The sequence below is a fragment of the Cervus elaphus genome, chromosome 23 (assembly GCF_910594005.1).
Source record: "Cervus elaphus chromosome 23, mCerEla1.1, whole genome shotgun sequence".
Classification (NCBI taxonomy): Eukaryota; Metazoa; Chordata; class Mammalia; order Artiodactyla; family Cervidae; genus Cervus; species Cervus elaphus.
The window spans coordinates 34015282-34033031 of NC_057837.1; the positions used below are offsets into that span (position 1 = coordinate 34015282).

At 49.6% G+C, this 17750-nt stretch overlaps 1 long non-coding RNA gene across 1 annotated transcript; it reads left to right on the top strand.

Moving 5' to 3' along the window:
* Nucleotides 1–1242: 1242 nt before the first annotated feature.
* On the top strand, nt 1243–8596 carry LOC122682040. The gene is made up of 4 exons (XR_006337194.1): nt 1243–1680; nt 2068–2271; nt 3907–4001; nt 8542–8596. It is a non-coding gene; the product is annotated as an uncharacterized LOC122682040 (long non-coding RNA).
* Nucleotides 8597–17750: the final 9154 nt, after the last annotated feature.

A 17750-nucleotide genomic window follows, 5' to 3' on the forward strand; every position in this document is an offset into this window, starting at 1 on the left:
TGTCTGAGTGGTATTCTGGTCATGGCCCTTCCCAGCATAGATGACCTCAGGTTAGGTGAATCCAGTCTGTTTTGGTCAGGAATGTGTGTGATATGGACTGTACCCTGTGAAGCTCCTCTGTCCTTGAGATTTTCCCAGGCAAGAATACTGGAGTGGGTAGCCAGTTCCTTCTCCAGGGGATCTTCCCGACCCAGGGATCAAGCCCATGTCTCTTGTGTCTCCTGCATTAGCAGGTAGAATCTTTACCACTGTGCCATCTGGGAAAGCCATACTCAGGAAAGTCCCAAGTGATTATCCATGGCACTTCTTTTCATTACTGACAGGTCCCTATGATGCTATATCATGTGGTCAGCCCTTACTCAGCCTCGCAGGGATGTCACTTCTTTGTGGGTTGTCATTCCTAATGATCTGTAAAGGCTAAGTCCTGGTTCTCAACCTGTGTCTCTCCTGTTGGTCCCACCTAGGGAAATGGAGACTTCTGCAAGTCTCCAGTGCCTGCAGTCCAAAGAGAATGGATCGGAGAAGGAAACACAGCTACTCTGGCCTCTCTAGCTGCTCACAGGAGGGAGACACCCCATCAGCAGAGACGAGAGGGAGTGGCTCCCTTCCTTGTTGGCAACAGGCTTGGAAGTACCATGCTTCCCCCAGGCCACCTGATACACCTGGGGCACCTCAGGGCAGGAAAGCCCAGAAACCAGGCACGGTTTCTGACTGCCCACTTCAACTCTGGTTGGCACGAAAAAGACAAGGGCTGTGCAGGAACCGTCTCTGTGCCACAGTAGAAACTGAAGTAGATTCTCAGTACAAACTCACGTGACTGAATGGCTGTCGTCTCCAGAACAGACTGGAGTTCTCCTATCCCAGAGGTGCTTCCGTTGGTGGCCTTGAACTTGGTTTGCAGACAGAAACTGCACTGGTACACCACAGGAGATGAGGCAACTGAGGATGGGGGTCAGGGGGAGACTGGCAGGAGCTGGGGCAGGATTTTTTTCCTGACCCCAGCTGGTGATCAGCTTATACCCTAAAGCAGAAGGATTAATAACCAGGGTAATTTTATCCCTGTTAGAATGTAACTACAGATGTGGGCTTACTGGCTGAAACAGCTAATCCTTTCTACATTTGGCTCACTCATGAAATACGATGCCTGGGGTTGTCTACAGCACTGTTTGCACACGGGCCTGCGCTGGGCGCGGCCTCTCTCTCTGGGCTGAGTGAGCAGCTGTGGGGTGGGGTGGGGAGGCATCTGTGCTCTGGCCTCTTGGGCAAGCTGCCTTCTCACTGGGCCGGTGATGGAGGCGAAGGCCTGAGGCCTGTGTGTCTGTGGACTTGAAGGGTGCAGTTGAAGGAAAACGCCAGGTGTTGGAGTGGCTGGGTGCAGAGAGAGCCTGGAGAGGAGGAGAAAAAAAAACCTCTTGGGAAAAAAGTCTAAGGTTCATTTCGACCTCAAGTCCCTGAGACTAGAGGGATAGGGAGGCAGCAGGAGGGGGAGGGAAGGGGGAGCCCCAGGTCGAGCCAGCAGGCACCCAGGGATTTACAGCGACGTGATGGTTGGAGGCTGAAAAGAGAAGAGACACAATTATTAATAATCAAAGAGCTGCTGCTGCTGGAGCAGAGATGAAAGGCTTTCCAAGCCAGTCGGTGATGATGCGCCTGGAGCTCTCCCCTGGGCAGCCACCTGCGGTGAGTAACAGGAGACACTGTTCCTCTTGACTCTGAGGTCCGTGAGTCCAGAGTCGGTGCTGCCAGAGGAGGGGCGGTCCCTGGGAGCCCTGCAGAGGTGGTGGTGGGGAGTGGGCGTGGCCTGAGACAGAGGGCGGGGCCCCAGTAAGCAGGCGCAAGTGACCACCGCCTCCCCGCCTCCCCGCCTCCCCGCCTCCCCGCCTCCCCGCCTCCCCGCCTCCTGGTGGGCGTGGCCACGGCATCTCCGGGCCAGGTCTCCCCGGGACCCCAGGCAACTCCGCCCTTGTCCCCAGCCGCTCTAGGCCCTGTGACCCCACCACCCACCAGTGCAAGCGCTCCGGTCGCTTACCCCTTTCTTCCCACCTCTCACCCCTCCCAAATTTTCAGTCTGGGCTGCAGGAACCTGAGAGGTTAAACCTTCATTCCTGAGCGCCGCCTTCCAGAAACTTCTACAGACGCCCCACGGTTCCTGGAAGACGTTGAGAGGAAAGCAAAGCGTCCGGCGGCCCCACCCGAACGTTCCAGAAACAGAGATGGCGTTTGCCCCAGACCCGGAGGGGGGTTGGGAAGGGCAAAGTAGCCAAGGGGCTTGTAAGAACACCTTCCTCCCCTGTCCCTTTACCTGGGGCCTTCGTTGATGTCCCAGCCCCTCCTCCCAAGCCCCCGCCCCTAGAGCCTACAACCCTCTCCACCGCGGGGTGGGGGGAAGGATTCTGCCTCTGGGGCGGGGTCCCAGGGTTGGGAAGCTCGCATCGCCATGGCTACGAGCTCTTTCCGTGGGAATAACGAACTCTCAAAAGTGCGGCAAATTGGAGAGGGACCTGCTGAGTGCCAGCTGCGGTTCCAGGGAGGCGGGGTAATGGGGCGGTCTGCAGGGAGTGGAGGGGTGGGGGCCGCGACCGAGCTTGACAGGCGACCCCAAGCCTGGATTCAGGGCTGCATGCATTCCCTGGAAGTCAGATGGGGCCACACACGCAGGACACGTGATGTGATGCGCTGCTCTCCGCTGGCCTTCGGGTCCAGGTCCGCTGACTCACTTAGAAGGGCCGCCGCCCAGTGACAGCACAGGCTGAGGGGGGCGCTTCCGTTCAATGGGTCTGTCTCACTTTCCTAGCAGGTGAGACCAGCAGCTCTTGTGGGAGGACAGGCAGGTTGGCTGTGGAATTCAGTGCTACCTGACTGAGGCCATTGACATCTTTTACAGCTGCTTTTTAAAGTATTTGAAGCTCTATCAGCCATTTAAAAAGTTTATATGTTTTTTCAGTTCAGAAACGTGTAAAGAAGGAATCAGGGAAAGATTCATTATACAGTTTGTATTCTCCCCAAATCAAGATCTGAAACGAGTTTGGGTGTGAATAGATTTTTTCTAGAGGCTGTCCAGGAAGCGGGCTTCCCTGGTGGCTCTGAGGGTAAAGAAACTGCCTGCAATGTGGGAGACCTGGGTTCGATCCCTGGGTTGGGAAGATACCCTAGAGGAGGGCATGGCAACCCACTCTAGTATTCTTGCCTGGAGAATCCCCATGGACAAAGGAGCCTGGTCAAAGGAGCCTGGTGGGTTACAGTCCTTGGGGTTGCAAAGAGTCAGACACGACTGAGTGACTAAGCACATATATCCAGGAAGCACTCTGAAGGGGTAGCAGTCAGGTGCACTATTGAATGGGTTACTCCTGTGGGCTGTGGGGCTGATCCCTTTGGGGATCCTCTGGGAGACCACCCAGGACCACCCTCAGAATTGACCCCCATTTGTTTCTGCAAGGCATCAGCTCTCCAGATTGGCTGATTTCCACCCCCCCACCCCCCCACCTGTTGTTACGTGGAAAATGTCCACAGGTAAATTCTGAGAAAGACCACAGGTAAAGACCACAGGTAAATTCTGAGAAAGACCGCTCTGTAGCCAGAGCACCCACAGCATCAGTGACGAATGAATAATTGCTCCTTACTCTGAACCCAAGCCAAGGCATGAGGTTAATCCAGGACACAATTGCAAAATGGGTTAAGATTTCATCAGCCCCTTCCCCTTCCCTTTAAGTTCCCTAAACCATCTCTTGGTGCCAGCTCCATGCTGCCCCCGGCTTCCAAGGTATCTGATTCTCCAAAACACATGAAAGAGTTCTCGTTAGATTCAGAGACAAAATATGCTAGTTACTTTTCCAAACATGTTTATATTTTAAGACAGGGGAGAATAGCTCTTCACTGAAGGAATTGATGATAACTTTGGCATTTCAGGCACGGTGGCAGCTAACGGCTTTCCTGGCGGGACACCCAGCCCTGGGGCTGGTCTAGCACAGGAATTCTGCTCGTCCTCTCCTGAACTGTGGCAGGTGAGAGGAGGCAGGGAGGTGGAAGTGGAGGAGGCAGGGAGGGAAGAGTCCAGAGCCTTGCTTTGCTAGTATGGATGACACTGGCCTGTGGATTTTAGAAACTGACACCAGAAAGAGGAAATTGGGGGTCGGGGGTGGGGTGGGGAGGGAATCAGGTGCTAGAGGGGTCCACATCAAAAACAAAAATCTTAAAAAAAAAAAAAAAGATTGAGCATTTTGTCTGCCCGCCTTCCTCTCTGACTCCTCCTCCTCGGTGTCCTTTAGGGATCCTGCTTTCTTCTGCTAGTCCCCTCCAGGCTGGTGCTACCTAGAGTTCAGTCCTGGACCTGTTTTCTTCCCCAGCTGCACATACTGTGTGGCCAGCATGCCTTCACGGCTTCTGCTGCCTCTGCAGCACACAGATGCTGGCCCAGCTTGTCGGAGGGGAGCTTGGGTCCTGACTGTCCAGAAGTTGACAGCATTCAGGGTAGTGGGAGGAATCTTGGGGCAGACATGTACTCCCTTTGGTGTGTGTTCTTTTGTTGTCATGTTTGAAAGCTAGTGTGCCTAGTTGAGTTGTGAGCTGTGAGAACAAGGGCTTGGCTTTGATTCGGTGATCAGACATGTGCAGTGACCAGCAGACACTGGTGAAGCTGCCCTCCGTAGGTGTTTCTCCACTAGCACTGTTGTGGGGACCTAGGAGAGTGGGCTTCTCTGATAGCTCAGTTGGTAAAGAATCCGCCTGTAATGCAGGAGACCCCAGATTGATTCCTGGGTCAGGAAGCTCCCCTGGAGAAGGGATAGGCTACCCACTCCAGTGTTTTGGGTCTTCCCTTGTGGCTTAGCTGGTAAAGAATCTGCCTGCGATGCGGGAGACCTGAGTTCGATCCCTGGGTTGGGAAGATCCCCTGGAGAAGGGAAAGGCTACCCACTCCAGTGTTCTGGCCTGGAGAGTTCCATGGACTTTATAGTCCATGGGGTTGCAAAAAGTCAGACACGACTGAGCAACTTCCATTTTCAGGAGGATGGGGGCCAGAACCTTTCTGTGAAGCATCTTTGTTTCTACTGACACAGGGAGCCCCCCACCCACCTCTGCCCCGCCACAACCATTCACAATTCCTCAGAACCTTCTACTCACCAAATCCAGTAGATTTCCAGTTCTTATACTCCCTCCTCTCTTTGCAGTATCTGGCGCTATTCTCCGCCTCCACCATCTTGAAACCATACTTCACTGGCCTCCCTAACATCACATCCTTGTCCCGTCCTTGCGTCCAATGCGCTGTTTTCTTTCATCTCCTAAACATAGTTCTTCCCTAAGACTCCATCCTCTGGAGCCGTGTGAGGTAGTGGAAAGAATGCACGTTTGGGAGCCAGAGTGGCTGTTGGATCATGGACTGTGTCATTTATTAGCTGGGTGACCTCTCTGAGCCTCCATTTGCTCAACTGTAAAATGCAGATTAATCAGGAGGGCTGAAGATATGGTGAGTGAGGGGCCTGACACAAAGTCATGGCTAAATGCAGGGCAGTTGTGGGTGTTCTTGTGTGACTCTGCCAAGCATTACACAAGCCCCTGTTGACTCACCCACCGCTCACCTCTGGGCTGGGGGAGCCAGCACTCTTTCCCCATTCCTGAATCCTCTCCCACATCTGGTCCTGCATGCCACATATGTGTAAGTGTTTCCACTTTTGATGTCCTGCCATGACCCAGGCACTGGCCTGCAGAAACCTACCTTGTCATCCTTCTTTCTCCAAAACTCTTCCTGCCAGGATTTCCCTGATTGAGCCATCCACACGCTGCTATTTCCCAGACTCTTGGGATAAAAAAACTTGGGAGTGTCTTTTCATTCAGCCATCTCTTTGGCTTTTCATATCCGGAAATCACTATGATTATTGGTCCAGGGACTTCACATGCATTTCTGACTTCATCTCAACAGACCTTTGAAGCCAGCTATTATAGAAACGTGGCCTGGAGATGCAAAATCATCTGCCAGGAGAGTGAATAGCAGAGCAGGACCTGGACTCAAAGTGTAGCTTATCCCATTTCTTGGAAATTCCCTCCCTGGAATGACGGGAAGTCAGACCAGTCCTACATCCCACTAACTGAAAATGTTGGGGGTCTCTGCATCTTAAGAACAAACTGATGAACCTTTCCCAGTGTCTGTCTGCAGCTGTCAGCTTTCTCCTGTCTCCCCCTGGTACATACCCACCAGTCTGCCTTACTCTCTGCTCTGGGTTCCTTAGTCACTGCCCGCTAACATCCACCTCCCTGGAGTGGCCCCCCCATGTTATTAGGGCCCCAAGACACTTGTGGTCCTCACCATACCTGAGGCCTGTTTAACCTCTTCACAACCCGTCTACCAACATGTTTTTCTTTAGCTTCCCTCCTGGATTTCCTCCCACCTCTCTGGCAATCCTGCCCTAGTGGCCTTGGCCAGCCCATCACTTGGATGCTGCAAACCCCCATATTTTGTTTCCAGGCCATGTTCCCTTTGTAAACGCCTTGTTCACCCTGGTGGGCTCATTTCCTTTTGGAGTTTCAAGGTTCTCATATGCACCCACCCAGAAATACCCATTTCCCCTGTTTCAGTCTCTCAGTCCCTCTCAGTCTGTATCAGGTGCTGACTTTGATGGAAGAGATTCACTTTTCTAAAAGTCTTGAGTTTGGTTCTCAGCTTGGTCTACCTTTTGGCCGAGACCAAATATTTTTGTTTATTCAAAATTGCCAAGGAAGCCTCTGTCTCTCACAGTTTGCTTAGGGTTAGTAACCAGCTGCCCCGAGCCTGTCATTTTCTCTCTTCCGTGCCTCAAATGATGGTCAGTGATGGCTGCTGACACCACCATCCTTTAATTACTGTTTGCTCTGTACCTCTCATGTGCCGGAGATATTGCCAAAAAGTATTCCCTTTTGGCTCACCACTGGTGAGGGTCTCAGTAATTACACTGCTGCATCAGGCCAAGGTTTTTCCATACTCCCACTGTGAGGAGAGGAAGCTGAGGTTAGATGCTTTTGGAGATTAGGACCTTCAAAAGTAGCCATGTATACAGGAGAATTTAGAAACACGTGCATATACAGTGAAGATGCATGCTCAGATAAATTCTGAAAAGAGGCATTCACTTAGAGCTTATCCCTAGGCTCAGAGAAAGCCTAGATAAGTGGTGAGGTGTCCCTAGGGCAGAGCCAATCTGCAAAGACCAGGAAAGCTGGCTGTTCTCTCATTTTGGAGTTGTCTTTTGGCATATTTGTTTGTTTGTTTTGTATCTGTTTCAGCTCTTGGCATTTCAGGAAATCTCTGCCAAAACACTAATTGAACACAAGCTAAAGAAATAGAATATTCACAGTGATTAAGCATGACAAGGCATATAATCTTTGCAAAAATATTTTGGAACAGTCTCAAACAAATGTACTATTGTAGCCTTTAACAGCATCAAAGAAAGAGAGGGAGGGGTGAGAGAGAGAAAGGAGAAAGGACAGAGAAGACTAGCAAGCCTTGAGGAAGGAGGGAGAAGTAGAATCTGATTTCCAGAGTTACTACATTATAATAGCTAAATGCACAATTTTCAATAACAACAACAAAATTGCAAGGCATAGAAAGAGTCAGGAACAGATGGCCCATTCAGAGGAACAAAGTTAATTGACAGAAGCTGTCCCTGAAGAAAGTCAGATATCAAAATCATTAGACAAAGACTTTAAAGCAAATCTCTCAAGTATTTTCAAAGAGCTAGGGAAGGATAAAGAACAAAATGAAATTAGGAAATCAGTGTGTGAACAAAATGAGAATATTAACAGAAATTATAAAAAGGAAGTTTTGAGCTGATAAGTACAATAATTTATATAAAAATTCACTAGAGGGGGTTCAGCAACAAATTAGAACAAGAAGAGAAAGAAAATCAGTGAACTTGTAGATAGAACTATTAAAAGTACAGACTCTGAGAAGCAGGGAAAAGGAATGAATAAAAATGAACAGACCACAGGGATTTGTGGAATGCCATTAAGTGGAACAACTTATACCTTATGGGCATTTCAGAAGAGATGGAACGAGACAGAATGATTAAATGGAGCAGTGGTGGCTGAAAACTTCTCAAATTTGGGGAAAGACATGATTCAAGAAGCTCCATAAACTCCAAGTAGGATGAACTCAGAGAGATCCATATTGAGACATATATGTAATCAAGCTGTCAACAGTCAAAGACACAGAATCTTAAAAATAGCAAGAGAAAAGTACCTCAGCATGTACAAGGGATCCTCAATAGATTATTAGCTGAATTATTATCAGAAGTCATGGAGGCCAGTGGGCAGTGATTTAGTTTAAAATGCTGAAAGAAAAACTGTCAACCAAGAATTCTATATCTTGCTAAACTGTGCTTCAGAAATGAGGGAGAAATTAAGACTTTCTCTGATAAACAAAAAGCTAGAGGAGTTCATTACCATTTGGCCTACTCTACCAGAAATTCTAAAGGGAGTCCTTCAAGTTGAAATGAAAGGACTTTAGATAGTAATGCAAAGTGATGTGTGTGCATGTGCTAACTTCAGTTGTATCCTTTGTGACCCTATGGATTGTAGGCCACCAGGCTCCTCTGTCTGTGGCGATGCTCCAGGCAAGAATACTGGAGTGGGTTGCCATGCCCTTCTCCAGGGAATCTTCCTGACCCAGAGAGAAAACCAGCATCTCTTTCATCTCCTGCATTGGCAGGTAGGTTCTTTACCACTAGTGCCACCTGGGAAGCCTGCAGAAAAAGGTAAATATATGGGCAAACACAAAGTCCATTATTATTGAAATTTTGATTTGTAACTCCTTTTTAAATTTTCTATAGTATTCAATAGACAAACACATAAAATAATTATAAATCTGTCACTGGGGACACAATGTGTAATAATAAAATTAATAATCAATTTCAGAGCTAATCTGATCAGATGTCCACTGAGCCAGGAAAGAAAGCAACAGGAATCAGGTTACATGGCACCCAGGGCTCCATTATTGTGAGCTGAGTCTGTTACAGAGAAGTATGGGATGTACTCTTCTTTGAGTTCCTAATCCCAGACAAACTTTCCATAGCAGTGGCTGCTGGTGTCACCTGTTAGAAACCATGCACACTTCTCCCTGATTGACCATTCACTCCTGTGTTCATTTGTTTGTTTACTCATTTGTTCCCTCGTTGCTGTCATACAGTTAGAATAAAACTTGAAGTCCTCATCATGGCTTTCCAGGCTCCTGGCAGCTTCTCCAGCCTCATTTCTTACCATTCCCCCCTCAGTCTGATTTCTGTCTAATCATCACACACATCAAACATCCTTGAGTTTCAGGGTCTTTGCACTTGTTAGGAGGACTTACCTGCTCCACACATCTCTCATGCTCCAGCAGGCTAACCTGGGCTTGCTTTCATGGTAACCTAGCAAGTTTCTGAGAGAGAGAGAGGAGCAAGGCCACCAAAGGCCTAGGTTGGGAACTGGGACTTGGTCACAGCTTTCACATCTTACTGGCCAGAGCAGGTCACAGAGAAATGGGGATGGGTAAAATGCCAAAGGCTGTATGGTGGAGAGATTTAAGAGTGGCTGCTCTAACCCCTGCCTTCTGTTGTCCATGACCTCATATAATCCCTCCTTGAGGGTGAGCTGGACCTGTGCTTCTGTCTGTATGATAGACTATGATAAAGGTAATGGAACATCACTGTTATGATTAGATTTCATTACATAAGACTCTCTTAGCAAATGCGGTACTAGAGACCCTCCTTATGAGCTCAATGAAAGATGAAGCCATGTTGGAGAAGGTTGTATGTCAAGGAACTGTGAAAAAACTCTAGGACACTGGGGTGTCCCCAGCCAGCATGGAGCTGGGCCTTCAGTATAGCCACAGGAAATGAACTCTGCTGAGAACCTGAATGAACCTGGAAACAGAATTTTCCCCAGCCGAGCCTCCAGATGCAGCCTTATGATATCCCAAGCAGAAAACTCAGTCCAGACTCCTAGATGTGGAAAGTCTGAGATAATAAATGCAATAAAACAATAATAAATATTGTTTTAAGCCATTAAGTTTGGAGTAATTTGTCATGCAACATAGAAAATGAATGAAGTCTGGGTTCAGCTGATAAACAGTAGCTGAGAAGTGGAGTGTCCTTAAAGGAGTCTAATGGTTCTTTCTGACTTTACTTGGGAACCCAGGAGCCCTGAACAGATGGGTTGTGATGGACCATGTTTGCCTGGTATTGGATTTCTCATGTGAACTGACCTACCTAAAATTCTAGTGTGTGAGCACATAGAAAGACAGACTGTATTGATGGGTGGAGCCCAGGATGGCTGTTCGTTGTAGAGTGGGACATAGTACATACACACTCAGACCCAGTTTTTCAATGGAATCTCTAGGGGTGATGTGACTGGGATATAGTATTAATTCCATTAACTTGGAGCTATGAGAGGAAAAGAGACTTGTCTCAAATTAGTGATAAAAACAAATATTAATAAAGTTTTTAAAGTTCTATCTTGTCACTGTCAAGCAGTTAAAAGAAGATGCAGTGGTTAATGTATTCTTGTTAGATATGCTTTTATGATTAGGGAAGTAAACCTTGTAATTAGCATATTAATTGCTGATATTAAAGTGATAGCTTGAAGATTTTAGTTTGAAAAAGATTAACATTATCACAGTCTTCTTTATATCATCAGTTAGTGTTTTGAGAGACAGAGGTAGTGCAATGGTAAACAGCACAGCCCCTGTTTAAAGGTCACAAACAACAAGTGAGCTGGATGCAAATGATCAAATTTTTACTCTGCTCAAATGACATACCTGAAGCACTCAGGTGACAGAAAAAGGAAGGTCATGATCGTGTTTGTCAGCTGAAGCCATGGGAACAGCACTTGTCCCACAGCTCCGCTGGGCTGCCTGCCCTGGTGGGATTTAATGTTTTGTCTTCCTCTATCTGGAAAGTCCTCAAAGAACAGTCAGCAGTTTACGTAGGATGTGGGATACTGGGGCAGCAAATGGCATTGGTTTATCAAATTTTTTGAAAGTTTGATGCAAAACCCACATCAGGAAATTGGCAATTGGAATTATGTGGTTGCATTACTTGATGACAGCATATTATTTGATAAAAAGCAGAGACATCACTTTGCTGACAAAGGTCAAAGCTGTGGTTTTTTTCCAGTAGCCATGTACAGGTGTGAGAGTTGGACCATAAAGAAGGCTGAGCGCCAAAGAATTGATGCTTTTGAATTGTTGTGCTGGAGAAGACACTTGAGGGTCTCTTGGACAGCAAAGGAGATTAAACCAGTCAATCCTAAAAGAAATCAACCCTGAATATTCATTGGAAGGACTGATGCTGACGCTCCAGTATTTTGGTCACTTGATGTGAAGAGCTGACTCACTGGAAAAGACCCTGATGCTGGGAAAGATTGAAAGCAAAAGGAAAAGGGGCTGGCAGAGGATGAGATGGTTAGATAGCATCAGTGACTCAATGGACATTAATTTGAGCAACTCTGGGATACAGTGAAGGACAGAGGAGCCTGGTATGCTACAGTCCATGGGGCTGCAAAGAGTTGGACATGACTTGGTGACTGAACAACAACATTACTTGGTGAAGACAGACAAGCATGTGGATTCTGGATTCTGGGCCTGTGTTTCCTCTCCCTTCTTCCACTGTCACTCCAGAAACTGCAGAGCTAATGGAGAGCACCCCAGAAGGCTGCTGCGGAGGAGAGAGCGATGCTTTTCCCTCCAAAGTCCAAGGCAGTACTTTCCCCTGGTGGAGGGTCCAGGCCTCAACCCCGGCAGCCAGAATGGCAGCCCAGGGGCCTGACATGAAGGAGCAAAACCTTGGGTTTTGTAAAACTTGCCCCAGGACTGCCTTTCCTTCCAGGAAACTACTTCAGAGCTCATGGCGCTGAACTGCTGGTGAAATGCTTAGGTCTGCCCAGAGAAGAGAGGGAAAGGAGGCCAGAGAGGGTGTCAGTCCAACCTAGATGCCCCTGGGAGGCTGGCAGCCTGCTCAGCGCAAACCTGCCTCTCTTGCAGAAATCTCCCTTGCATCGCTGTGGCCCCCAGGCCTCTCTGTCATTGAGGTCCTGCAGCCAGGGCAGAGTTCAGCACCGCTCAGGGCTGGGTTCCAGTCCAGAAGTCAGCTCTGGCATCCCGGACCTGCTGTACCCGCCTTGCAGTGTGACCCTCAGTTAGGCATCTGAGCAGCTCTGGGCTTCTCTCCCACCTGTAGGACACATCCTGTTCTCGTGTGGCCCTGTGTGTGGCATCGCAGCAGAATCTCATAACCAAGAAGAAACCTAATTTTTCTGTGTCTTACATGAAGGAGATTTATTTGGTTGCATGTGAAAGACTCCAGATAACAGTAACTTGAACACGACCAAAGGTTCTTTCCTTTTGATGGCACAGCATGAAGGAAGGCCCTTGAGGGCAGTGTGAGGGCTCCAGGCCACCTGCTCAGCTGTCCAGAGGGTGTGGTTTTGAGCCTCAAGGTCCAAGGTGAGCTTCTGCTGTCTTGTCCATGCCCCCAGGGCAGGATGGAGGAAGAGGAGTGGGGGGGCAATGGGGGGTGGGGGAAGGAGAGACATGACACCCCCCCCCCCCGCCCCTTTAAGGGATCTTGCCGGAGAAACCACACTCATCCATTCCTCACTCTCCACTGGTCAGCAGTCACCCGGCTACAGGAAGGCAGAGAAATGTGGTCTCAAACCCAAATATCAGCAGATCTATGGTTGTGAAAGAAAGAGTGAATGATTATTAAAAGGATGGCAATGAGCTTTTGACATTTATTTTTATTAACCATTCTATATTGATTTTTAAACTTGAAAATACTTGCTTACAACGTATTAAGCAGTGCAAAGATACATATATATACACACACACACACATATACTTATGAGAGTATGTATATATTCTGCCCCTCCCCCCTGCCACCCCCCCACTGCCCTATAAACTCTAGGACTTCTTGGTGGCTCAGATGGTAAAGAATCCACCTGCAATGTAGGAGACCCTGGTTCAATCCCTGGGTTGGGAAGATCCACTGGAGAAGGGAATGGCAACCCTGCCTCCTCTCTGGCAACCACAGAGGAGCCTGGTGGGCTACAGTTCATGGGATGGCAGAGTCAGACGGACTGAGCAACACTTAAGCTTTCACATAAACTCCAGGCCCCTGAAGTTGGATATATATTCTTTCATGTCTGTCTTGATTGACATGTAAAATATACAAATATACAAACATATATACAAATATATAAAAACAAATATACAAATATATAAAATATACAAACCTTTCCCCACATTTATTATTTTTTTAAAATGAGAACTGCATTTTAGAGATAAAATATATTTTTCCAAATATGTAGTTTGCTTGTTTCCAATACATAACAATTTTATTTTAATCATTTTATTGGAAATTATATGTGGCTCTAACCCGTTCTTTATAATAACTGCATAATCGCTTATAGTATGGATTTCATAGTTGAATGCACTGTAATTTCTTCTGCCATTCCCTGATAGAATGTATAGATTATTTCCTTTTATTGTCACTGTAAATAGTGTTGCAAGAAACAACCTTGTACACTGTCCTCAGGTGTCTTTCTGTAAGATGTCTGGCGAGAGGGCCTGCAGTGAGTTCCTCTTGCTCACTTCCTGACGACTCCTGATTTGCGGGTGGGTGCGGGGCAGGGAGGGGCTGGTCTCAGCCTTCAGCCCCCTCTCACAGACTGGGGGCTGAACCACATAACTCTAGCTTGTGAGTGACAGGATGGAGTCTTGAGCTCAGGAGTGACCCCCTCCTTGCTCCCCCCCCCCCAGTAAAAACCCTTGCTTCCCCTTCACTGCCAGGGGCCTCCTGCTCCTCTAAGGAGGGGGAGAGACGCGGGGACAGCCGGCTAATTCTTTAGCCACCTCAGCACTTTGCGGAGCATCCTGTTTTTGTGTTGGGGTGCGTTGGGGAGGATGGGTGACCCAACCTCAGGTCAGCCGGGCAGCCACACCCCCTCAAAGTCACTTCCTCGATTCCTGGAATCCCCACTGCCGAGGCTTCTGGCTCCTGGAAGGATGCAGTGCACCCCTCTCGAACCTGAGGATACACACAGTGTGCCCTTGACCCATGACATACACCGACCACAGCGGCCACCGAGAGAATGTGACCCCTTCACCTCCCCACCTGGCTGGAGGGAAGAGGGCAGTTTCTTCCATCTCTAGGGACTCTGTGCATCTTGTGTCTGCAAGCCAAGTCATTGCCATCACTGTCCATGGACAAATCAAAGTCGTTAGCTCTGAAAAACTCCAGTTCAAGAAAGAGCCTTCCTCACTCCACTCGGGCCTGTCAGCTCTACCTGATAATGTGAAGATTCCCAGTTCTTCTCAGCCTGGGCTTAGCAGTCAGCCTAGCCCAGAAATAGGACAGGAGCCAGCCACACTGTTTCGGTTTTTTAGTCCCTAAGTTGTGTCCGAGACTTTTGCAACTCCATGGACTGCAGCCCACCGGGCTCCTCTGTGGATTTCCCGGGCAAGAAGACTGGAGTGGGTTGCCATTTCCTTCTCCAGGGGATCTTCCCGACCCAGGGATCGAACCCGTGTCTCCGGCATTGGCAGGCAGATTCTTTACCTCTGAGCCACCGAGGACGCCCAGCCCCACACTGCTTACCTTTTATCTGCAAGTGGCTTTCACAGTATAGGACATTTTGTTTTCATCAGCCTACCCTCTGTTACTCAGGGCCATATATTTAGCTGTTGCTTTTCTCACGTTTTGGGAAGTGCTGATTTTGTGCTTTTCAGAGTGAAGACAGAGGCCAGAAGCATCTTGATTTTGCTTTTGCATCTTGTATGTTTGATTCAGCAGTCGGAAAGCTGTTGCACGTAAGGATGTTTCTGAGTTTGGAAAAGGGGAACAAGGCTCTGCGGGAGAGCCCTGGGTGGGGCAGGGTAAGGGGAGAGCCTGTCTTGCCCTTTTAAGTAGCGGGGTCGCGAGCCGACTGCAGGGCAGTGACTGTGTCCTCTTGCTTCCGAGTCCCCAGCACCTGTGTGAGGTCTGCCCTGGAAAGTGCTTGATAAATAGAACTGGGCAAATGCAGGCAGAAGCTGAGCTCAAAGGCGGGCCCCAGGCCAGGAATGACTGTGCCAGTCTTGGGGGAAGCCAGTGTCTTGGGGGTGGGGGATCCAAGGGTGGCTAGAACCCAAGCAGGAGGGGACCCCCAGAGCTCTGCTGTAGCCCCTGGAGCAGACTTCTTGGGGACTCGCATGTTGGTACCACTGCTTCCAGGCTGGGCCTCGCTGGGCGGGGAGGCTGCAGCACGTACCAGGTGAGTAGCTGCGCCCAGTGGCAGCCCTGCGTGCTCCAGGGTGGTGAGCAGGGAGCCCTCCTCCTGCGAAGCTCTCTGGGCGGTTTATTTCTGCAGCATCAGTTCTCTTCTGGGGGCTGAAATCCCCTGGCCAGGCATAGCAACAGTCACCAAGAGAAACAAACAGCAGAGGAAGCCTGGGTCATAGCTGACTCCCTTTTGTGGGGATGGCTCTGAGGGAGGCATGTCAGCCCTTGCAAGATGGTCTTATGTGGGTGGGTGGAGGCAGGGAGCCGACCAAGGACCCTTGGGAGGGCTGTGCACAAGGAGAGGAGCACAGCTATTTGTTCTGTGTAATTAGATTGAGCTAATTTCCTTCTGTGGCACAGAGCCGGAGAGTCAGGGTTCTCAAAAAATGTTATCTTATCTCATTTTGTGTAATGTCATCATGGCACAGCTGGAATGGGAAGAAAGAACATTTTTGAGACATTCCTGGTCCTCTTCATGAATTGCATTCTGTACCTTTGGCGTTGAAGTCAGTCTGATGCTGAGGTCTCCAGGAGCCCAGGGCAGATGCAACACTGTATTTATGTAATCAGCCCACAGACATACAGGAAGGCACTCTTTCTGGATAAATCTAAGACCTGAGTGAGGAGGGCTGAGAGATCAGACAAGGCAGTCCCCTGGGCCCCAGCATCTCTGCTCAGGAACCTGCCACAGCTGCTGACCTAGGTTTGTCCCAGAGGGGAAATGAGAGAAACAGAGAAATAAACCTAGGGCAGCTGAGTTCCCTTTTGAGTCACTGTCCTGGAGTGACTCTCTGAAAGGGGGCAGCCCTCTGAGATGGGGCCGAAAAACGTCAGGGAACAAAGGAGAATGACCATGTAGTTCTTTTCAAGATGAGAAAATGAGACACAGGACGTGGGCTGGGATCCCGGGCAGGCACTGGTGGCCCTGCCTTCACCCACGCAGTCTCTCTCCCCACTAGCTTTCTGGCTGCTGTCTTCATGGGGCGCCAGCCGTTGTTGGACACTTTGCCTGGGGCAGGCTCCCTAGAAGGACAGCCTGGCTGGAGGGACTGATGGCTGTGCCTCAGCCCTTCCCGACGGCTGGATGCTGTGATGGCCCCTCAGAGCCTCTGTTCTTGCCCGCCTGCCCTCTGGCTCTTGCAGTGACATGGGACCCTGGCAGGCTGGGCTCCGAGCACAGTGGACCTCAATGGAGAGCTCCGAGCTCTACCCCCAGATGTAGGTGTCCGACGGTGCTGCAGTTTGCTGTGCTAGAAAGATCAATGATGGATCCAGATCTTAGGAGTGGACAAGCCCCCAGGAGATACCTCCAGCTTCCTGAGGAGGGGCTTTCTGTGTCTCTGTTGAGGACGACACATGGCATTTTGTGATGTGCTGGTGTTTCTCCTCACGACCACATGGGCCCCTGTGGCCACCACAGGCTTGTGTCACCAGGAAGATTGCCCGTCTAGCTCCTTCCTCTCCCTCTGCTCCCTGTGTCTCTCTGCCAGGTCATCAGACCACTGGCCCCTCGGAGTCTGGATTTCACAGACATGTACGTGCATACGGCTCAGGACTGGAAGGGACCTCTGGAAGTAGTTGGTACATCTGCCGTGCTACTAGTTTTCCATCGCTTTCATGTACATTTGCTCGTTTCTTTATAAGGACTGCCGTCCACCCGGTGGACAGCACAGACACGGACACCAAGGTCTGGGGAGCATCATGACTTACTGAAAGTCGTGCTGACTCTGATCCCTGCCCTTCCTGGAGCTGCAACCCCCGGGCCTCCTCATCCTCTCCCTCCTCCTTGGACCAGCGCCAGCTCTGGTGACCCCATCATAGCTCAGTCCAGCCTTGGCCGACCCTGGACAGGGCTGTGGGGGCAGCAGTCCTGCTCGGAGCCTCCTGACTTGAGCAGGAGTTTGAGTGGCAGCAGCTGGTTCTCTTGAGCCCTGTCCCGGCTGGTAAGTCTGGAGGCCTTTGTATAAATGCCCCACCATGGGGTCCAGTACAGGAGCAGCTCAAACACAATCTGGAATCATCCTTGGTCACGGCTCATCCATGGCAAACCTGAAATGGCTGAGTACACGTGAAGCCCCAGTTGTGGCCCTAAGGGTGGCTAATGACTCATGGGGTGATTTCATGTCAGAATCTGCACTCTTTTTGGTCCATGTGTCTGGTGGCCCATATGCCCAGGACTCTGATCAGCCTTCACACACAGACTCTCCCACAGATCTCAATTCAGTGAGGTTTGTGTGCTCTGGACCCCTCCTAGGACAGTTTTCAATGAGAGGATGAAATACCCCAGACCCTACAAGGGAAAAGGCCGTGTCTTGGGACTCCACACCATGGGTGTCCACAAATCCCAGAGTAAAGGAAGATCCCTCGTTCCTCCAGGCCAGGTCACAGCTGACCATCTGCCCATTGTGGTCTGATAGGTATTTAGTTCAACCTCAGCCAGTCTTCTGTGCCGCCCCCCTGACCCCTGGGAAGCCAGATAAATGGTGACAAGAA